Source organism: Capsicum annuum, unplaced genomic scaffold (genome assembly GCF_002878395.1).
Source record: "Capsicum annuum cultivar UCD-10X-F1 unplaced genomic scaffold, UCD10Xv1.1 ctg998, whole genome shotgun sequence".
Classification (NCBI taxonomy): Eukaryota; Viridiplantae; Streptophyta; class Magnoliopsida; order Solanales; family Solanaceae; genus Capsicum; species Capsicum annuum.
Window position 1 is genome coordinate 3,381,936 of NW_025896076.1, and position 20,810 is coordinate 3,402,745.

At 33.0% G+C, this 20,810-nt stretch overlaps 1 pseudogene; it reads right to left on the reverse strand.

Annotated features, from left to right (window-relative positions):
- Window positions 1–1,420: 1,420 nt before the first annotated feature.
- On the reverse strand, window positions 1,421–16,561 carry LOC107872026 (annotated as a pseudogene).
- Window positions 16,562–20,810: the final 4,249 nt, after the last annotated feature.

Here is a 20,810-nt window from a genome sequence, read left to right on the forward strand (position 1 = left end):
TTTTGTGATAATATAAACACCACTAACATTTGTTACAATCCAATTTTTCATAGTAGGACGAAGCATGTTGCCATTAATTTCCACTTTATTCGTGAACAGGTCCAGAATAAAGATATTGAAGTACATCACCTTCACTCAGTTGATCAAGTGGCTGACATAATCACAAAACCACTTCCAAAAGCCTCTTTTGTACAACAATTATCCAAGTTGGGTGTTGTTGACACTACCAACTTGCGGGGATGTAATAAAGGATAAAATCAACTTCTATTTTTAAATTTCAATTTAGTAGTTCCTTCCCTTTAGGTCTCTTTTGTATTTGGGTTATATGTAGATAAGTATTAACCTTTTCTTAGTTTATCACATTGCGGTATAGAATCTATTTATACTCAATCTACAATCAATGAAAAACATCATTCCTTTTATTCCAGTAATAGTATTATACTTTATAATTTTACCTAATCATACAAGCAAAATCATGGAAAAGATCATACAAAGTTAATTATATGAAAAAAGACCATTAAGAGAAAATGTTGACCAATTCCAAGTTGGACATTGAAACTTGCTAGTTTCATGATTTGTTCTGGATGACGATTACAACTGCGACAGTATATAATGCATCAGATCTCATCCATTCCAATAAAGAAAACAAGTATTTCAGACCATTACTAAAATTGATCACTTCCAAAGTCCATTCAAGAAAATACTAAGTATTGGACATGAACTGAAATGAATCAAGTCTTGGTACATCAGTTACTAACCCCAACGTTATGAATTAACTAAATGGATAGAAACAAGGTATAAATGTCTTGAGGATCAATCCATCATATGAGGTCTCTACATATTAATATTCTGGTCAACCTGTCTCTCACTGCAAAGAAGATTATAAATGTTAAAAGAAAGAGGATTATAAATGTTAAAAGCAATATTGGAAAACATATTGTGAGAGGGAATTTAATGTAGGAAACAAGTTAATGAATTTTTATATAATCACATATTCTAAAATAGCATACCTTTGTAGTGTACCTCAAGATTGTCTTCTCCCATCGTTTCTGCAACACCTTAATCTTGAGCACCAACTCTATAAGTTGAGGGCTTCCCCACACTGAAATAAACTTAAATGAAGCAATATCCCCAAAACTTTCTTGGATATATTTTAGCTTAGTGCAATAGTATTTAAGTAATTCCTCGAGAGCATGGGAAAGGATTGATCTGCAACGTGCCATTCAGAAAAAGACATATTATCGAATTTTAGAGATTTGAGATTCTCAAAGGTGACTTCTGCCATGTTCCATTCTTCACCACCATGGATGCTTGCCCTTACTAGTCCAAGCCTTTGAAGGTTGGGTAGTGATCTCCCAATTCTTGACAGTGCATCTACTGTCAGATCGAACCCACTGCACACAAAATATGCTGAAACTTTTTAAAGTTTATTAAGAACATCAAATCTTGGAAAGTAAATATGCTCTACTGAACAATCCATTGATTTACTAATGCAGAATCCAAGGGTTCGAAGATTGGGAAACCTTGTGAAAATATCCTCTGAGCCTCCCGAACAGGAAAAGTTGAGAAGATCTATTGTTGTCAGATTCTCTAACTTTGTTGGTTCGTCAATATCTGAATCAAAGAAAGAACAATTATAGATGGACGCACATTGTAGCTTTACAAGACACCAGATACTAGGCGATAATACCATGTCTGTTCCACCATTCCTCACTACCAGAGTTTCTAGATTCCGTAGGTTTGAAAATGATAGAGGGAGAGCTTTTGCCTCTGTCCGGATGATTAAGCACCTCAAATAAGCAAGCATGCCTATTTCATTCATCAAAAAATCTGTGAAATTTACATCCGTCAGGTCCATCATTTTAAGAAGCCTCAGGTGTCTTAAGTGAAAGTTGTATTGAAGGACATTGTTATACAGATACTCACGATTCACGTGTATCTTCAAAGAGAAAAGGTGTTTAATAGAAGGATTTTTCTCATCTGTATTGAACAGGAATGGAATTTCATTCGAATGAAGATGTCATCATAATGAATGGTCATCCCACGTAGCATTGGATCTGAAGAAGAAGAAGAAGAGGAGGAGGAGGAGGAGGAGGAAGACAAAGCACTTGAACTTGTGATGTCAAAAACCTTTTCCTCTCTAGCTTTAATCGAACAGAAGTCATGCACCAGATCATGAATTTGGCATCTCTTTTTGCTACCACCTCTCACTATTACCAAGCTACTAGAAACTAACTCATCCACATAAACCTTCATTACTTCTTCCGCACTTTTCAAATCAGTTAGTTCCACAAGTCCTTGAGCACTCCGTAAGTCTTTCAACTCGGATATTACCATATATTTGTCCTTCGGATAACTTGCAAGGTGAGGAAATCAAGGCTTTAGGTAATCTGACAAATGGTCATAACTTAATTGTATAACCTTTACCACTTTCTTTGTATCCTTAAAAATAAAGGAACTCAAATTATTGAGAGCTTCAAGCCACAAAAATTCTTTCTTTTCCTTCCTTGAAATGACTCCACCAGTTAGAAACTCACTTACATCAAGGAACAATACACATATAAAATCAAGAAAAAAATCTGGAAATAAAATAGATGATACATAAATTTAACGTGGAAACCCAAGTTGGGAAAAAACCATGGGCAACGACAAGTTATTCACTATATGGAAGGTATAGTACAATCAAATCCTCAAGAATTCAAAATATGAAGGAATGAGGATAAAGAAGATTTTGATCTTCAGTACAAGAAAGACACTACCTCAAGCAGTTACATAGAAAACTATATATATCACCAAAACATACAGAAAATACCCCTGAGAAATAGGCTGTACTTTCAGAAAAAACAACTGGCGACCAATAACTGCATCATGATCTGCTCAACTTCCTAAAACTGGGCAAGTGCCAAGAACCAAGCTGGAACATGGAGGCATATTGAGGCATAATCAGCAGAGAGTCAAAAAATTGGAGGCAACTCTAACAATCTCCACCTTGACTCACATTTAGTAGATTCTCGTCATTACCATAAAAGCCCTGAAGGGCAATCAAGTTTTGTAAACACTAGCTAAATTCAAAAAATGTTTGAACTTAGCAATGGGAAGTAGCTTAGTAAGAATATTTGCCGGATTCTCCGAAGTGTACACTTTCTTAACTATAATCTCTCCGGCAGTCATTGTATCTCTGATATAATGATATTTCACAATAATATGCTTAGTCTTGGAATGATAAGCATCATTTTTTGTTAGATATATTACACTCTGACTATCTAAGAACACAACAGTAGTATCTTGTGAAACACCAAGCTCAAGAATAAGACCACGTAACCATGTAGCCTCTTTCACACCTTTAGTAGTTGTAACGTACTCCACTTCTGTAGTGGATAAAGCTGTAATAGATTGCAAAGATGCTTTCCAACTAATAGAACCAGAACATAAAGTGAATTTGTACCCAGACAGAGATCTGCGCCTATCAATATCACCACCATAATCAGAATCAACAAACCTAACAACATCATTAGATGTCACCTTGTTCCTATCAAAGACCAAGCCAAGATTAATCGTACCTTTCAAGTATCGAAAAATTCACTTCACCATATCCCAATGATACTTTCCAGGATTGTGCATATACTGACTTACCATACTCACTGTGTATGCAAGATCGGGTCTAGTACATACCATGGCATACATGAGACCGCCAACTACACTGGAGTAGGGAATATTGGACATTATTTCAATCTTTTCCTCTGTTTTAGGATAGAATTCAGAAGATATCTTAAAGTGAGATGCTAGAGGAGTTGAGACAGACTTGCTCTTACTCATATTGACCTTGTCAAGGATTTTATGAACGTATTTTTTCAGAGACAAGTATAGCTTTCCAGCTTGTCATTCTCTATAAATCTCCATTCCCAAAATCTTCTTTGCTGCACCAAGGTCCTTCATTTCAAACTCATTACTTAGTTGAGACTTAAGCTTATTGGTCAAAGACATGTCTTTTGAAGCAATCAACATGTCATCCACATATGATAACAAGTAAATAAAGGAACCATTTGAAGACTTTTGAAAATACACACAATTATCATATTGACTTCGTGTGTAGCCTTGACTAACCATAAAAGCATGAAATCGCTTGTACCACTGCCTAGGTGCTTGTTTAAGTCCATACAAGGACCTTTTCAAATGGAAAACACATTGTTCATTGCTAGGAATAACAAAGCCCTGAGGTTGCTTCATATAAATTTCTCGCTCCAATTCTCCGTGTAGAAAAGTCGTTTTAACATCTAATTGCTCCAATTCCAAGTCTAATAATGCGATGAAGGCAAGAAGCACTCTAATGGAAGAATGACGAACAATGGGAGAGAAAATTTCATTAAAATCAATGCCTTCCTTTTGATCAAAGCCTCGAACAACTAAATGAGTTTTCCATCTAGCATCTTCAACACCAGGAATTCCTTTTTTCCATTTGAAAATCCATTTGCAGCTTAATTCACGACGGCCTTTAGGAAGTTCATATAACTCCCATGTCCCGTTCTTATGCAAACTTTTAATTTATTTTTGCATTACTATCAGCACTGGGATGAATTACAACTGTTGATTGCCTCCGAATATGAAGTAGGTTTAACTCCTTCAGAAATCTCTTGTGCAACTGTAAGTGCATAGGCAATTAGACCATCATTATCACTGTATCAGTTGGGCTTTCTAATAACTCTCCTTGGTCTATTATGAGCAATAGAAGAATCATCCATCAATTGTGGCTCAACGGGATGGGTGGTACTAGAATCTTGTTCATCAACATGAATATCATTGCTACATTGTGGGTCTGTAGAAAAGTTAGGGTCAACCTTCTGAGATGTAGTTCTCACGTCTAACTCCACCTTCTCACTAGTATCTTGTGGATCACCTATACTAGGAGATAATACAGAAGACTCTTTTCCAAACCACAATAGATTATTTTCATTAAAAGTGATGTCTCTACTCAAAATTATTTTTCAAAAATTAGGACACCATAAACGATACCCTTTAGACTCAGAAGCATAGCCAAGAAATAAGCATTTCACAACCCAAGGAGCTAACTTTCCATCATTAACTTGGGCAAAAGTAGGGCATCCAAATACTTTTAAATTAGAGAAATCCACCGGATTACCTGACCAAACTTCTTCTGGAATTTTGAAGTTAATGGATGAGTGAGGAGATCGATTGACAAGATAACAAGCTGTAGAATTGCCTCGGCCCAAAAATCACGATGATGCCATAGTCCCGCATTAGAAAGCATACAACGAGATCTTTCAAGAAGAGTTCTATTAATACGTTCCACAACTCTATTTGTTGGGGCTTCCCAATAAGAGTTTTGTGTCTAGCAATACCATGACTCGTGCAAAACTTATTAAAATCTGACTCACAAAACTCCAAGCCATTATCAGTCCAAAGTTTTTTAATCTTCTTTGAAGTTTGATTCTCAACAAGAGCCTTAAAGTTCTTGAACTTAAGAAAATTTTTATTTTTATGTCTCAAGAAATAAACCCAGACTTTGCGAGAGAAATCATCTATAAGGGTCATCATGTAGCATTTTCCTCCGAGAGATGTAACCTTTGAAGGCCCCCATAAATCAGAATGAATATAATCAAGAAGACCATATGTGTGATGTATAACTGCTGAAAAACTCACTCTCTTTTGTTTTCCAAATATGCAATGTTCACAGAAAACCAATTTCCCAGTAACTTAATTATCGAGAAGACCTCTTTTGATAAGAAGAGACATACCTTTCTCACTCATATGACCCAAGCGCATATGCCATAAACGAGTGAGATCATCATCAAATAATGATGTGGAAATTGCTGCAGATCCTGTCACAATTGAACCTTGCAAGTAATAGAGAGTCCCACGTCTTATTCCTTTCATCAAGACGAGATCAGTTTTTGAAACCTTGAGAATTCCACCTTCTGCTGAATATTTACATCCAAGAGATTCAAGAGTACCCAAAGAAATCAGGTTGTATTTCAAGCCAGGAATATGACGAACATTGGTCAAGGTTCTGATAACGCCATCATGGGTCCTTATTTGTACATTACCAATCCCAAGGGCATCATTCCCCATTAGGACAACACCTAATTCAGCTTTTTCATATGTTGAAAAGCAATCCTTACGAGGACACATATGATACGTACATCCAGTATCAAAAACCCATTCAGAAGAGTTCTTCTTATCAGTAGAGACAGCTAACAAAACATCACCTTCGGAATCATATTCAGCAACTCCGGCTTCAGTAGTTTTCTACAATATTTTGTTATTTTCTTCTCTCTTCTTTTTATTCTTCAGTTTTTTGCATTCAGAAATAACATGCCCAGGTTTCTTGCAGTAATGAAATGTCTTGCCGGAATAACACCCTTTGTTCTATGATCTACCTCTAATAAACAAGCCCTCTGTTTTATCTTCTAAATGAACTTCAAGATCAAATTTTTCTTTGGACAACAAATTTGATTGAACATCTTCATAAGATAAAGTTTCATGATTTCCATATAACATAATCTCCTTGAAGTGTTTATAGGTAGATGGCAGAGAGACAATTAATAAGACAGCCTTGTCTTCATCCTCAATTTTAACTTCTAAATTTTTCAGATCTATTATAATTGAATAATATGCATCAAGATGAGATTGGATCAAAGAACCTTCAGACATACGAAGCGTGTATAAACGCTCTTTGAGACGGAGCTTATTGGAAAGGCTTTTGGTCATATAAAGAGACTCAAGTTTCAACCAGAGACTTGCAGCAGTAGTCTCATGAATAACCTCCCACAAAACCTCTTTGGAAAGACTAAGTTGAATTGCAGAGAGTGCCTTTTCATCCAACTCCTCCCATTGTTCGTCGTTCATAGAATCAGGCTTCTTAGACTTGCCATCTAAAGCCTTCTTCAAATCGTTGTGTGTGAGAACAGCCTTCATCTAGACCTTCAAGATACTAAAGCTAATTTTTCCATCAAATTTCTCGATATCAAACTTGGTTACAGTAGATATCATTGAACCTGGCTCTGATAGCATGTCAAGAAATGCACCTTGGGCCTAACTCAACCTCAAAAGCTAGCTCATAAGGGGAGGATTTCCCAAGTTTATATAAGCAAACCACTAGTCCATTCCCCAACTAATGTGGGACTTTTACCCACTCTAATACCCCCACTCACGCCCAGGCCTAATTGGCACTGGCGCATGGACCGGGAGCCCGAAACGGGAATGAACCTGGCTCTGATACTACTTGTTAGAAACTCACTTACATCAAGGAACAATACACATATAAAATCAAGAAAAAAATCTGGAAATAAAATAGATGACACACAAATTTAACGTGGAAACCTAAGTTGGGAAAAAACCACGGGCAACGATAAGCTATTCACTATATAGAAGGTAGAGTACAATCAAATCCTCAAGAATTCAAAATATGAAGGTATGAGGATAAAGAAGATTTTGATCTTCAGTACAACAAAGACACTGCCTCAAGCAGTTACAAAGAAAACTATATATATCACCAAAAATATATAGAAAATGCCCCTGAGAAATAGGCTGCACTTTTAGAAAAAATAACTGATGACCAGTAACTGCATCATGATCTACTCAATTTCCTAAAACTGGGCAAGTGCCAAGACTCAAGCTGGAACATGGAGGCATGTTGAGGCATAATCAGCAGAGAGTCAAAAAATTCGAGGCAACTCTAATACCACCGATCAAATCAAGTACCAAAGAAAGCCTATCACACTTTTGGGATATTTTTTCACCAACATCTTTTAGTTCATCAGGGCAACATTCTTCTACGAATACCTTTTTCTCTAATAACTCCCAACTTTCTTCTAGTCTTACCAATCGAAGATCAAGAGGATCACTGTGGGATATTCCATGCAAAGCCACTTTCTTTTTCTGACTTGTTAAAATAACTCTGCTTCCTTTCTGAAATTCAGTTGGAAAAGGCCTTGTTAGCTCATCCCATGTTGCAGCATCTAGGGGTGGGCATGGTATGGTATATACCGAATACCAGATCGAAATTAAAAAAATTTATACCGCGGTATTGATGTTATGGTATTTGGTAGGAATTTTAAATTATTTTGGTATTTGGTACGGTATTTGATATTTATGCAATAAATACCAAAATACCGTATACCGCACCGAAGTTTTTAATAACATATAAAACCCATATATATATATATATTATATTTAAGATTATTAAATATATTTATATATCATTGATTAGTCAATTGAACACAGAAGTAACTTTTATTCAGAAATAAATTTTTTGGGAAGCTTATTATTTAGGAGCACTATGCTTAAGTTTAGGTAATGTTTTTCAGAGTTTGTATCTCGGGCTATTCAATCGTGATTGAAATGTTAATTTTGTGTAATTGAGAAATAAAGATAGTTGTTACCCTAACATGATTGAGACATTTTTTAAATTTAAAGTTGTAGTTTTTCCATATGAATATATGTAATTAGAAATCAAATAAAGTATGGTTACCGAATTACCAAATCGTAAAATACCAACAACAACAACAACAACAACAAACCCAGTGTATTCCCACTTAGTGGGGTCTGGGGGGGTAAGATGTACGCAGTCCATACCTCTACCTCTGATGAAGTAGAAAGGCTGTTTCCGAAAGACCCCCGGCTCAAGTCACGAGATATCACACAAACACATAGTACAGCACAGCAGCAGATGACATAACATAGTCCAAATCGTAAAATACCAAATTTAAAAATACCGAACCATACTGAACTAATTTGGTATGGTAATGGTATTGTTCTTTTAGATACCAAAAACTGAAGTTACCATACCGAAGTTTAAAATACCGTACCATGCCCACCCCTTGTAGCATCCCACAAGTCATCCAAGAAAATAAGGTACCTCTTTCCAAACTGTCGTTTCTACAGCTTATTAGCAACGTCATCATCTATTTCATACTCACTGTCACTTTCTTCCAAACCATGTATTTGATTGAGAATTTTTTGCAACAACTTTTTCTCATTACTTTCCTGGTTGACTGCGCACCAAGCACGAACATCGAAATGATCAACAACAGATTTATCATTATATACTTTGTAAGCCAAAGTAGTTTTTCCAAGTCGTGGCATGCCGACTATGGAAATTACATCTATCTCCATTGGTCCGCTGGTGAGCTTCCTAATTATCCACTCAGTCTCCTCCTCAAAACCTATAATTATTTTACCAACTATTGATGACTTGTTTTCAACTTTCTTGTTGGGAGAGTTCACAAAAATTGTACTTGTGTTCTTGGAGATCTTTTCTTGTACCTCTTTTTATACAAGCTTGATTTTTCCTATGGTATCAGGAAATACGAAGATAAGCTGCAAGAGACCATTATCCTGACAATAATTGAGTCGATAGCATGTTCCACTGCATATGCCACATTTACGAGCCCAAAGATCTCTATTCCATTCTTGCTCAACTTTCCCAAAGAACGAATTTATGAGCTCTAGGTCTTCTTTCAGCTGACCGATTTCTTCTTTTATCAAAGCAACTGAATAAACATTAGAATTGAGCAAGTCATTTAAGTTTCTGAGTAGAAGAGTCATGAAGAGTGGTCCATCACTTAAGGGGAAGTGGAGCTGAGGTGACTCTGCAGGGGCTTTCAAGAAAACACTCTTCAGATCTTCATTCAGAAATTCAATATTTTCCAGCAAGTTTAGACTTGCACCACTTGTTCCGTTCATATTCTCTTCACTTTGTGCGTTCTTTTCTAAATTTCAAACAAGAATGAATACATCCTTGGTAAGTGCTCCAACATGTGCTAAGAGAACAAACTATTTTTCATGAAGGAGCACATCAGAAAGAATAATCAATAGGAACTCTATCAAGACATGAAAGTTGTACGCTGAAGGGCTCGGAGTAATATCATTAGTGATGTGCTGTTGTATACGAATCAGTGATTCTCTAAGAATGTCTAGAGATTCTTCTAAGAGTTGCTTGATGAAGCGTACAACTTCTGCCGACATTGAAGCTTTCAAGAACGTAGAACATATGTGCATAACATGCAGTTCAACAGGAATAACCTCCATAAGTAGAGTAGCTATCTTCAAATTAAATCAAGAGGCATCTGATTTGTCTGATACATCAAGTCGGTAATCCAAAAGAGTAGAAAAAATTTTACTACTTTCTGAGTCATAAGTTGAATCTGAGGTAAGACATATTCGATTATCTCATAATCAAAGCAACCATTTACTTTCAACCCATGGAAATCTCTTAAATTGCCAAATACTTTCTGAAGAAGCTCATATTGACTATTGAGTCATTGATGGTAAAATCAACTCAGAAAAACATTGGGGTAGATAGTGGAGATACATGAGGATGGCATCCAAAAGTTCAATCAAATGACCCTCGATCATGGTCACATGACTTGATTCAGCATAGCTATGTGAGCTAATACAACTTTTGATATTTTCCAGGAGGCGAGGAACGTCATGATCCTTTAATTTAACCAGTGTGTCTTCTCCACTCTGATGAAAAAGTGACTGGACCAGATCATGAATCTCTTTTGATATGCAAGACATGATTTGGCCATTACAACTTTCCGAAAACAAATAGTAATATTGATGAAAAAATGCAGACTAAATTGTCAGCTCTTCAATTTGATCCATATTAAGAACTGAACTTTGCACACGTCCATCATTTAACCTCTCTATAAAATCTAGAAGATTGGCAATGTCCTCACTAAGCACAACAGATGAAACCTGCCCAAAAAACGAACTGTTGTTTCAAATTGCCCATGATAATTTTTCTAACTTACAACAGGTAGCTATTGACAAACACATAAAGCAAGCATGTCAATAAAGAATTTCTACTGATTTGTCCACAAACTAGTTAGCTACTTAGTGCACTGACGAAGTATATTAACTAGACAGATGTTTTAATACAAAATCGATAAAAACGAATGCATACCGGAGATAGTTATTTTATTTTCAACACTATTAAAATGGGTTAGAGTCCTACTTTAATAGTGTTCGGAGAATGGCCTTGTGGTCTTCTTATATGGACTTGGGCAATCCTCCCATCTTGAGCTAAATTTTGAAGTTGAGTTAGTCCCAAATGCCACATCATTATAAGCACAATTTTGCACGTCAAACCCAACCATAAAAATCATTTTTTTTATATAGAATCTATATGAAATTTTTTCTCAAGTTGATTAACATGTTTAAGTTGATAGCATTTGTGGCCTAGAGTCAAAATTTTTATGAGGCCTTACACTCCTTTTAGAAAAAAATTGCATCTTTATTCTTAATTTAAGTCTGCTTTATTTAGCTTTTTAGCTAAAAGTTGTTAATCGTCTTACTCCTTCCATAACATTTATGTGACACCATTTGAATTGACACGTTATTTGAGGAAAAAGAACGATTTTTAAAATTTGTGGCCTAAAATAATCTTTAGATATTTATGTGGTTGTATATCACTTAATTAAGGGTAAAAGGAAAACTTTAAAGCTATTGTTTCCACGGAAAAGGGCTCCTGAATTATTTGAAATGGAGCAAACGTAGTCTATTTATTTTTTGGCTCAAAAATACTGTCCCCATTTGTTTTTTGGCCCCTTCATCTTTGTACTTGTGACAAATTCAAAAAATTGTAGCCCTATATCAATTTGATTCTTCTCCTTATCTCCTTCCTGAACCTTGTTCAAGAGTTCTTGAAAATACGTTAATTCTTCTTGCGTTTGTCGAACCATCTTGATGTAGTTGAACATTGTTTCTTTTGCTTTGTCACTATCATTGATAGTTGCTTGGGACAATTCCCCCGACACTTTATCATTCTAAATATGATGTCTACCATGACTTTTGCTTTTACCTTTGTGTTTTTCACTTCTTTGTTACCTAGGAGAGATGTCAGCATCCCTAGCATCATTTGCAAATCAGATATCCAACCTTTCATCCTCATGGCTTTCATCAAAAAAATCTGCATCTTATAGAAGATCTTCATTCCTAATTTCACTATTTGGAGCACTTGTCTGATGAACCATAAGTTGTTCTGCTGCTAGTGGTGGAACTATCATGGTACAACTAGACACAAACACGAGCTATTGGGCTCAACTTGTCGCGTATCGTAAGATATGTAAGCTGCAGCTCCTTCTCCATCATGTCTGCCCAACTCTTCGCGCTCATCCCCCACTTTGGTCACTCTTAGCTTTAATGTTACTGGTTGAGTGCACTGGAGTAGATACCACCATTGTATCCATATTTTGGTCACTCCGTATGGATATTAGTTGTTGTCTAGAGCCATATTGTAGCTCTTCAAATGGCTCCACGGATTGTGCTGGCACTTAATATTACTTTGAATTGTTCAAAGTATCCATTAAGGGCTTCAAAATGGGGATGGATAAAACCAAACAAGCAACATGTTAGCCAGTTCCTAATGTTCATCATGAAATATAGGACTACTCGTACTAGGATGTTGTTCCTCTCTAATCGAAAAAGCATCAAGAGTTGGGACAAATAATGTCCTTTGAGGAATTTGATCGAACACCTTTCTTTGTCACAATGCTCGGCTCATTGTCACGAATCAAGGTGTTAACTACGGTGCCCATGTCTTGCTTTCATGTCACAATTGGTCCAATTCTCATCATTAGTCGTATCTTTACCTTTGCTTAACTCCTTGGCTCACATGGAAACCTCAAAATCATGTATGACTACTCCCAAATCAACTTCCGTTGTGGCATCCATCTCTTTAAATTGTTGGCCATCTTTTCCATGTTCATCATCCACAACCTCGTTTTTCCTATTAGTATTATATGGAAATTATCAAGTTGCTGTTAATTCATGATCAGTTGTACTCTATCAGGTTGTCCCGCTTTGTGATGAATTTTTGAGTTGACACCCTAATTCAGTTGCTCACTTCTTGTACCAAGAGGTTGAGGAATTGAATCTTTAGTCACTGCTTTATGTTACACCTTATCATTGTCTTTTATAAGCTACTACCTAGCATTCAAATAATCTCTTGCATCACCTTGAATTTTTTCAACCGAGACTCCATCAACTGCTTTTGGATCGTCTTGAATCCTATTCACTTTCTTTCCTGTCAAAATTTACACTAACAACGTACATACATCATCTCATAGCTGAAATAGAACAGATGAAGGAAGAGAAGGAAGCATAAAGAAAGCACAGGAGTTCATTGATATGAACCGAGAAAAAAATAGTTACAACTACTATCTTTTAAATAACTTAGGAGCTATTTATAGAATTGTACAAAGTCTCTAATATCATCTAGAAGCTTCCTAACTATCACTCTCTTAGCTACCAAGTTGTTACAAACCAACTAACTAACCAGATGTACAAGTAAGCAATGCAACAGTAACTAAGGCAATGAAACAGTAAACACTATTAACTACTATTAACTACTTTCACTTGTTCTAATAATCTCAACGCTCCCCTCAAGCTGAAGGATGCAAGATGTTAACCACACCAAGCTTGCTAAGGAGATGAGAATGCTGCTCATGACTCAAGCTTTTGGTCAATATTTCTTTCACCTGATGTTGTGTGGGAACATACATAGTCTTGACTAACTCAATCTTGATCTTATCTCTAATGAAGTGACAATCAATCTCTATATGTTTTGTTCTTTCATGAAATATAGGAATGGCTGCCCGTTGAATAACTGATTTTCTATCACTCAATACTGTGATAGGTTTGTGAATAGAAACACCTTAATTTGAGATTAAACCCTCCAACTAGGTTAAATCAGCCAATGTTGAAGCCATGTTTGTATATCCAACTTCAACTGAGGTCCTATAAAGTATATGTTACTCTTAGATTTTCATGACACCAATGATCCACCAAATTGTATCACATAACCAGTGACAGACCTTCTAGTATTAGGACAGGCTACCCAATCAAAGTCACGCCAGCAAGTTATATTTGTAGTGCCTTGAGTCTTCATCCAAATGCCTTGTCCTACTGACCCTTTCAAATATTTAACCACATTATGTGCAGCCTGAAAATGTGATCTTTTAGGCATCTTCATAAACTGGCTTAAAGTCTGAACTGTTGGGTTCGAAATCGAGAGGGCGTCATGCGGAAGCTATTAGTTGCAAACCATCGTGGTGATAATTTAGATGACAAAAAAAAAATACTAAAAACATATTATAGATAGGATTTGGTCAAGCGAACTACATATTGAAAACTAATATCAAAAAACATATAAAAAAAAAATACTATTTGGAGAAAATCTCCTCCTAAACAAGACTCATAACGACTACATTGTGGATGTTATTGTGTTATGTTATGAGAAGAGAGGTCTTCTATTTATAGAGTTCCAAAACTTTTCTTCTAAGAAAGAGGTTTGCCAAATATGGAAAAGTTTTATATTTTCCTTTCAAGAAAAGTAAAAGTGAATATGGTATTATTTTTATTTTTCTTTTAAGAAAAATAAAACTTAAATTTGGTAAGAAAATTTGGACAAAAACCTCTTTTGGCTTGATTTTCTTGACATAATTTGATACACCTTCTTCGCATGCATGATTTTGTTCTTCGCATAATCTTCATCACTGTTACTTGTCATGGTTAAAAATAAGATTTAAAATATTATGGTTAAAAATGGGTTAAAAATAAATATTTTATTTTTATTTTTAAAGATGCAGCAACAGTACTGTTGAAATATGCTTAAAACTTCTTCTCCACATGTAGCTAAACAAAATCGTCATTATTACCAAACTAGTTGTAGCTTGATTTTGAAATTGCTTTGAACTAGTTTAATCTTGTCTCACCACACTACTGGATCTTTGAACCGTATGCTCTGATACCACTTGTTGGGTTCGAAATTGAGATGGCGTCCTGCAGAAGCTATTAGTTACAAATCATTGTGGTGATAATTCAGACGACAAAAAAAATATACTAAAAAACATATTATAGATAGGATTTGGTCAAGTGACCTACCTATTGAAAACTAATATCAAAAAACATAAAAAAAATACTATTTGGAGAAAATCTCCTCCTAAACAGGACTCATAACAAATACATTGTGGATGTTATTGTGTTATAGTATGAGAAGAGGGATCTTCTATTTATAGAGTTTCAAAACCTTTCTTCCAAAAAATAGGTTTGTCAAATATGGAAAAGTTTTATATTTTTTTTCAAAAAAAGGTAAAGTATTTATGGTATTACTTTGATTTTACTTCTAAGAAAAATAAAACTTAAATTTGGTAAGAAAATTAGGACAAAAACCCTAATATGTATTGCATAGCTAATATCAGGTCTAGTAATTGTGACATACATAAGTTTTTCCAACTAAGTATTTGATAAAGAGAGGCATCCTTCAAAACCACATCATTGGTTATACATGTAGCTTCATCAAACTCTACAGAGGCCAGTTTAATATTGGACTCCACAGGTGTAAGTGCAAGCTTTACACCAGTAAGACCAGTCTCTGAGATCAATTCAAGCAAGCACTTTCTCTGATTTAAAATGATCCCTTGTTTTGATCTTAATATCTCAATACTTAGAAAGTATTTAAGCTCACCCAAGTCCTTGATCTTGAATTGTTAATGCAGTGCTTTCTTAGCTTTTATAATCATAGACTCATTGTCTCTAGTAATGAGAAAGTCATTTGCATATACCAATATAATCATCATTCCTCCTGTCTTCTTCAATGTGAGCAGAGAGTAGTCATATGTACTCAGAGTAAAATCAACCTTCAACAAAGATTAAGTGAGTTTAATATTCCATTGTCTTGAGGGATTTTTAAGCTCCTTTAGTAACATGCAGACGTTATGTTGACCCTTTTGCTGAAAACCTTCAGGCATTTGCATATATATATTTCGTCATCTAGATCACCTTGAAAAAAAGTATTATACACATCCATCTGGTACAAACTTTATTCTCTTGAAACTGCTAGAGCAATGACACACCTGACAGTTACCATCATAGCAACAGGTGAAAAAGTGTCATGATAGTCTAAACCTTCTTGCTGACTATAGCTCTTTGTTACTTGTCTTGCTTTGAACCTTTCAATATCACCATTTTCTTTGTAATTGATTTTATATACCTATTTTGATTCTATGACATTCTTTTCTGTCCATAAGTCAACCGCCTCCCAGGTATTATTTTCCTCAAGAGCTTGAACCTCCAACTTCATGACTTGAAACCATTTCTCATCTGCAATAGCTTCACTAATTTTTATGGCTACACTAAAGTAGAAAATTTGTTCACATAGCATTGATATGTTAGTGAAGTATTACCATAATATAGATAATTAGCAATGGGATCTGGTGCCTTTCTTCCTTCCTTCTGTAGTGTAATATTTCAACTAGATAGGTTCCTTATTTATTCTTGGAGTTCTTCTAGGTGAAGGCTGAGCACCACCAGTTTTTGTGATGGCTGGCATGAAAATGTCTGACTGCACTTATGGTAATACTTTAGCCAAATGTTTAGGTTTTGAATTATCTTGAGTCAACTCCTCTATACCTTGATCTTCAGGCATATCTGAGCCTGTCTCACTGGTGCCATCTTCATATAGTTGCACTAAATTTGATGCATTGTCATCACTTTGCTTGGTAGCAAATGGAAATACAAGTTCTTTGAAATACAACATCTCTGGCAAAACTTACACTAACAACATACATACACCATCTCATAACTAAAATAGAATAGATAAAGGAAGAGAATGAAGTGGAAAGAAAGTAGAGGATTTCATTGATATGAACTGAGAAGAAACAATTACAATTACTAACTTCTAAATGACTTAGGGACTATTTATAGAATTGTATCAAATCTCTAGAATCATCTAGAAGCTTCCTAACTATCACTCTCTTAACTGAAAAGTTGTTACAAACTAACTAACTAACCGGTTGTACAAGTAAGCAATGTAACAGTAACTAAGGCAATGAAACAATAAAAAACTATTAACTGCTACTATTAACTAGTTTCACTTGTTCAAACTTGTTCTAATAATCTCAACATTTTCTTGTAGCAAGCGACACTTACTATCATTGTGTCCTTGATGTTTGCAATGGCTACAATATGATGGTAAGTTATCATAGATAAACTCTTGAAATTCTCTAAACTTTACTAGTCTTTTTGTCCATAAATTGAAGCCTCAACCTACTCGGCAATATGTCCATTAAATCAAGAATCACCCTCACCTTTGTTGTACTCGGTCTTGAGTTAGTTTGCGTGATTTTATCGATGACAGTGAATTTTCCAACTGTCGAAGCCATGAATAATAGTGGTCTCTTCGCAAACAGCTCTGGAAACAAGTTTGGAAGAGAAATAGAAGTGTGTGTATTTGTATGTCAATCTACCATCTGTATTTGTGTATAAACAAGTATCATTTATATGTGTATTATTCAAGTTGTATAAACATGTACCATTTGATACAAATGTAACATTTGTAGTTGCATAATTTAGCATTTGTATTTGTTTAATTTATCATTCTATTATACAATTTGTATCAATAAAATATAATTTATATAAATGAATATAAGAACAAGTGTTCATAGAAAGAAAAGTAATAATTATTTTTTGATTTTTTAAAAATACAAATAATACAGTCAGTTATAAATTCAGATACAAAAATGAAACAAATGAAATTATAGATACAAATAAATATGCGATCAACTTAGAAATACAAATACAAACTAATTATTTAAAAATACAAGTGCATCAATAAAAATAGAATACAAATACAAACAAAATAAAATCACAAAATAAAAAATACAATATGTAGTCAACTATAAAATACAAATACAAAATAATTCTTAAAAATACAAGTGTGAATTGTATTAAATATAAATGATGGTGCGAACTATAAAATACAAATATAAGTGTGAACTATAAAATACAAATACAAATACAATTATATCAACAAATATAAAAATATAAATCACTAAATCAATACAAATATATTGCGAGCAATAAAATATAAATAAAATTGCATTAACGCATACACAAATATAAATGATGATGCACATACAAATACAATAACAAATTATGATACTTTCATTATCATCCGACGTAGCCATATTTTCTTAAAGTGCACAAAATAATAAAATAGAACAAAAACAATAAGAAAAAGATACAAAAAAAAAAAAAGCTAGAGATAAAAGAGAGAGAAAAAAACAGAAAAAAATAAAAAATGAAAAAAGGGGTGGTGTAGGGTTTGGATGGGGGGAGAAAAGGACAAAAAGACTAGAAGGAAAAAAAAAAGAGAAATAGAAGTTAGAGATAGAAGAGAAAAAAAATGAAAAGAAAAAAATAAAATAGAAAAAAAAGTAAGAAAAATGAAAAAGAAAAAAAGAGAGAAAAAAAGGTCGATTCATGTAATTACTCATTGTATATTTGTATTTATATTTTTTATCGAATACAGTCAATTGCATACTGTTGATGCATTGGTTACAAATTATAATCTTAAAAGTTAGGCTATCTGCTCCCAATTTGCTGAAAGTTAAGCTATTTCTGAAAGTTTCTCCAATATTAATACATATACATATAATTATATATAGAAAAAAATAACAAATGCAAAATTAAATAAATATAAAATAAGGTAAAATAATAAATTTTTTTGTCGAAGTTGATATTTTTATTTAAAAATAAAATTTACTGAATTTGCTTAATGCAATGTTAGAAAAATAAAGGAAATGAAGAAATGTGTAATTTAAATTTTCAATGCCCTCACCGTTATCTTTTAGAGAACCGATAGCTTATCTATATCTATAATCTATAATCTATAAAATATGATATATTAAAAGTGTGAAGACCCTAAAAAAAGTGATCTGAACTTTTTACCCTTCATTAAAAAATTTTGTAGTAGATAAAATTATCTTTTCACTTATTTTTCTAATTATTGTATTATTATATTTAAATATTTAAAATGAATCCTACAATATGTGGTAAGAAAAATATGAAAAAAAAAAAAATTTCTTGTGTACTTGAAAAAGAAGTTCTAAAATATAGAAGGGGAAAACATGCATATAAAATGTATGATTGTACAGTAAAAAAAAAGTAAAAAAAAAATTCTAGATAAAAGGAAAAAAAAAAAAAACTAAATCTACTAAACTTGAAAGTTGGCCAAAGAAAAAAAACAAAAACAAAAAAAAGAAAAACCCCAAAAAAAAAAACAACTAAATCTACTAAAACTTGAAAGTTGGCCAAAAAACAAAAGAAAAAAAAAAAAGAAAAAATCCTTAAAATGCATAATTTTAAGGGAATTTTGTTTAGCTTTTGAATCACTTTAACATTAGGATTCCTTAATTAATTAATTAATTAATAATAGTTATCTTTCTTTATTTAGCTTTCGATATTTTTCTCCAAAGTTATCACATATAGAGAAAAAATGGGTTTAGATATAGATTTTTCTTATTAATGTATATAAATTTTAACGTGATTTGAGGTAAGTTTTTAAATTTTAGTATACTTTTGAAATTTATAATAAATAAATTATCTTGTATTCTTGATAAATAGTTGCTCATTGAAAGTTTTTTCGTGTGTGGAATCTCGATTTATCTTATGATCGAAGGGACAAATTCACTTGTGATGTGAGGTGAGTTTTCTAATGCTTTAACATGTTTTTATACTTATAATTTTGACAGTAAATTCGATTAAAGAGATAAATTTACTTGTGATTTGAGGAAAGTTTTCTAAAATTTAATATGTTCTTAAAATATGTAAAATAAATTATCATGTATTATTGATAGACAATTGCGCATTGAGAAGCATTTTTTGTTTGAATTTTTGATGTATCTTATAATTGAAGAGATAAATTACTTGTGATTTGAGGTAAATTTTCTAAAATTTTAATATGTTCTTGATGTTTAAAATCTTGATAGTATCTATGATTAAATAGATAAATTTGATGGTCATTAATTTGGAGTAAGTTTTCTAGAATTTTAATATGTTCTTGAAGTTTACAATAAATAAATTATAACGTATTCTTGATAGACAATTGCTAATTAAAAAACTTTTTGTGTGTTTATGAAATATTGATAGTATTGTCCATTGAAGAGATAAATTTGTTTGTTCTTTAAGGTACGTTTTTTTAGATTTTAATATGTTTTTTATATTTACAAGAATAAATTATCTTGTACTTTGATAAACAACTGGTAATTGAAAATTTTTCTTTTATGATTTTAGTATGTTCTGAATGTTGAAAATAATAAGTTATCATGTATTCTTGATAGATAATTGCTAATTGAGAAATTTTTTTGTTATGCTTTTTATTTATAATAATGACATAAATAATTAATGATTTAACATTGACTTATTTATAATTTTTATCAGATTCTTTAAATTGTTACATTCCATCACGAGAAAATGGTTAGTCATTCTATTTTTATATGAATTCTCTTCTAAAATTTAATTATATGTAATTGTTTCAATTGTGAATAAATGATGAGCTCTGGTATATCATTATTATTATTATAAACAATATGCTTTAATGATTTTCTTTTTTTGGTTTTGTTACACGTACGTTATATCATCTAAATGATATAAAATTTAATATATCATGGATTGCTGATTTCTAACAATTTTTCTGTTAATTTTATCCTTCAATAAAAGCTTCTAAAATCACAAAATAGTCATATACTATTTTTCTAAAATATTTATCATTTAATTATTATCTTTAGATTTATTACTCCTAAATTAATAAGAACTTTACCTTATGTAAAAGATTTCTATAACTGCACCACAAAAAAAGAAAAAATAAAGAATAAATGTGTTAATAAGAGTCAAACTATCATGGTAAAATATAAAACAATAGGACAACAAGTAGTCTTGATGTAGCTTAAATTGGTTCAGTTTTTTTTTTTTTTTAAAAAAGGAGTCGTAGCTAAAAAAATAAAATA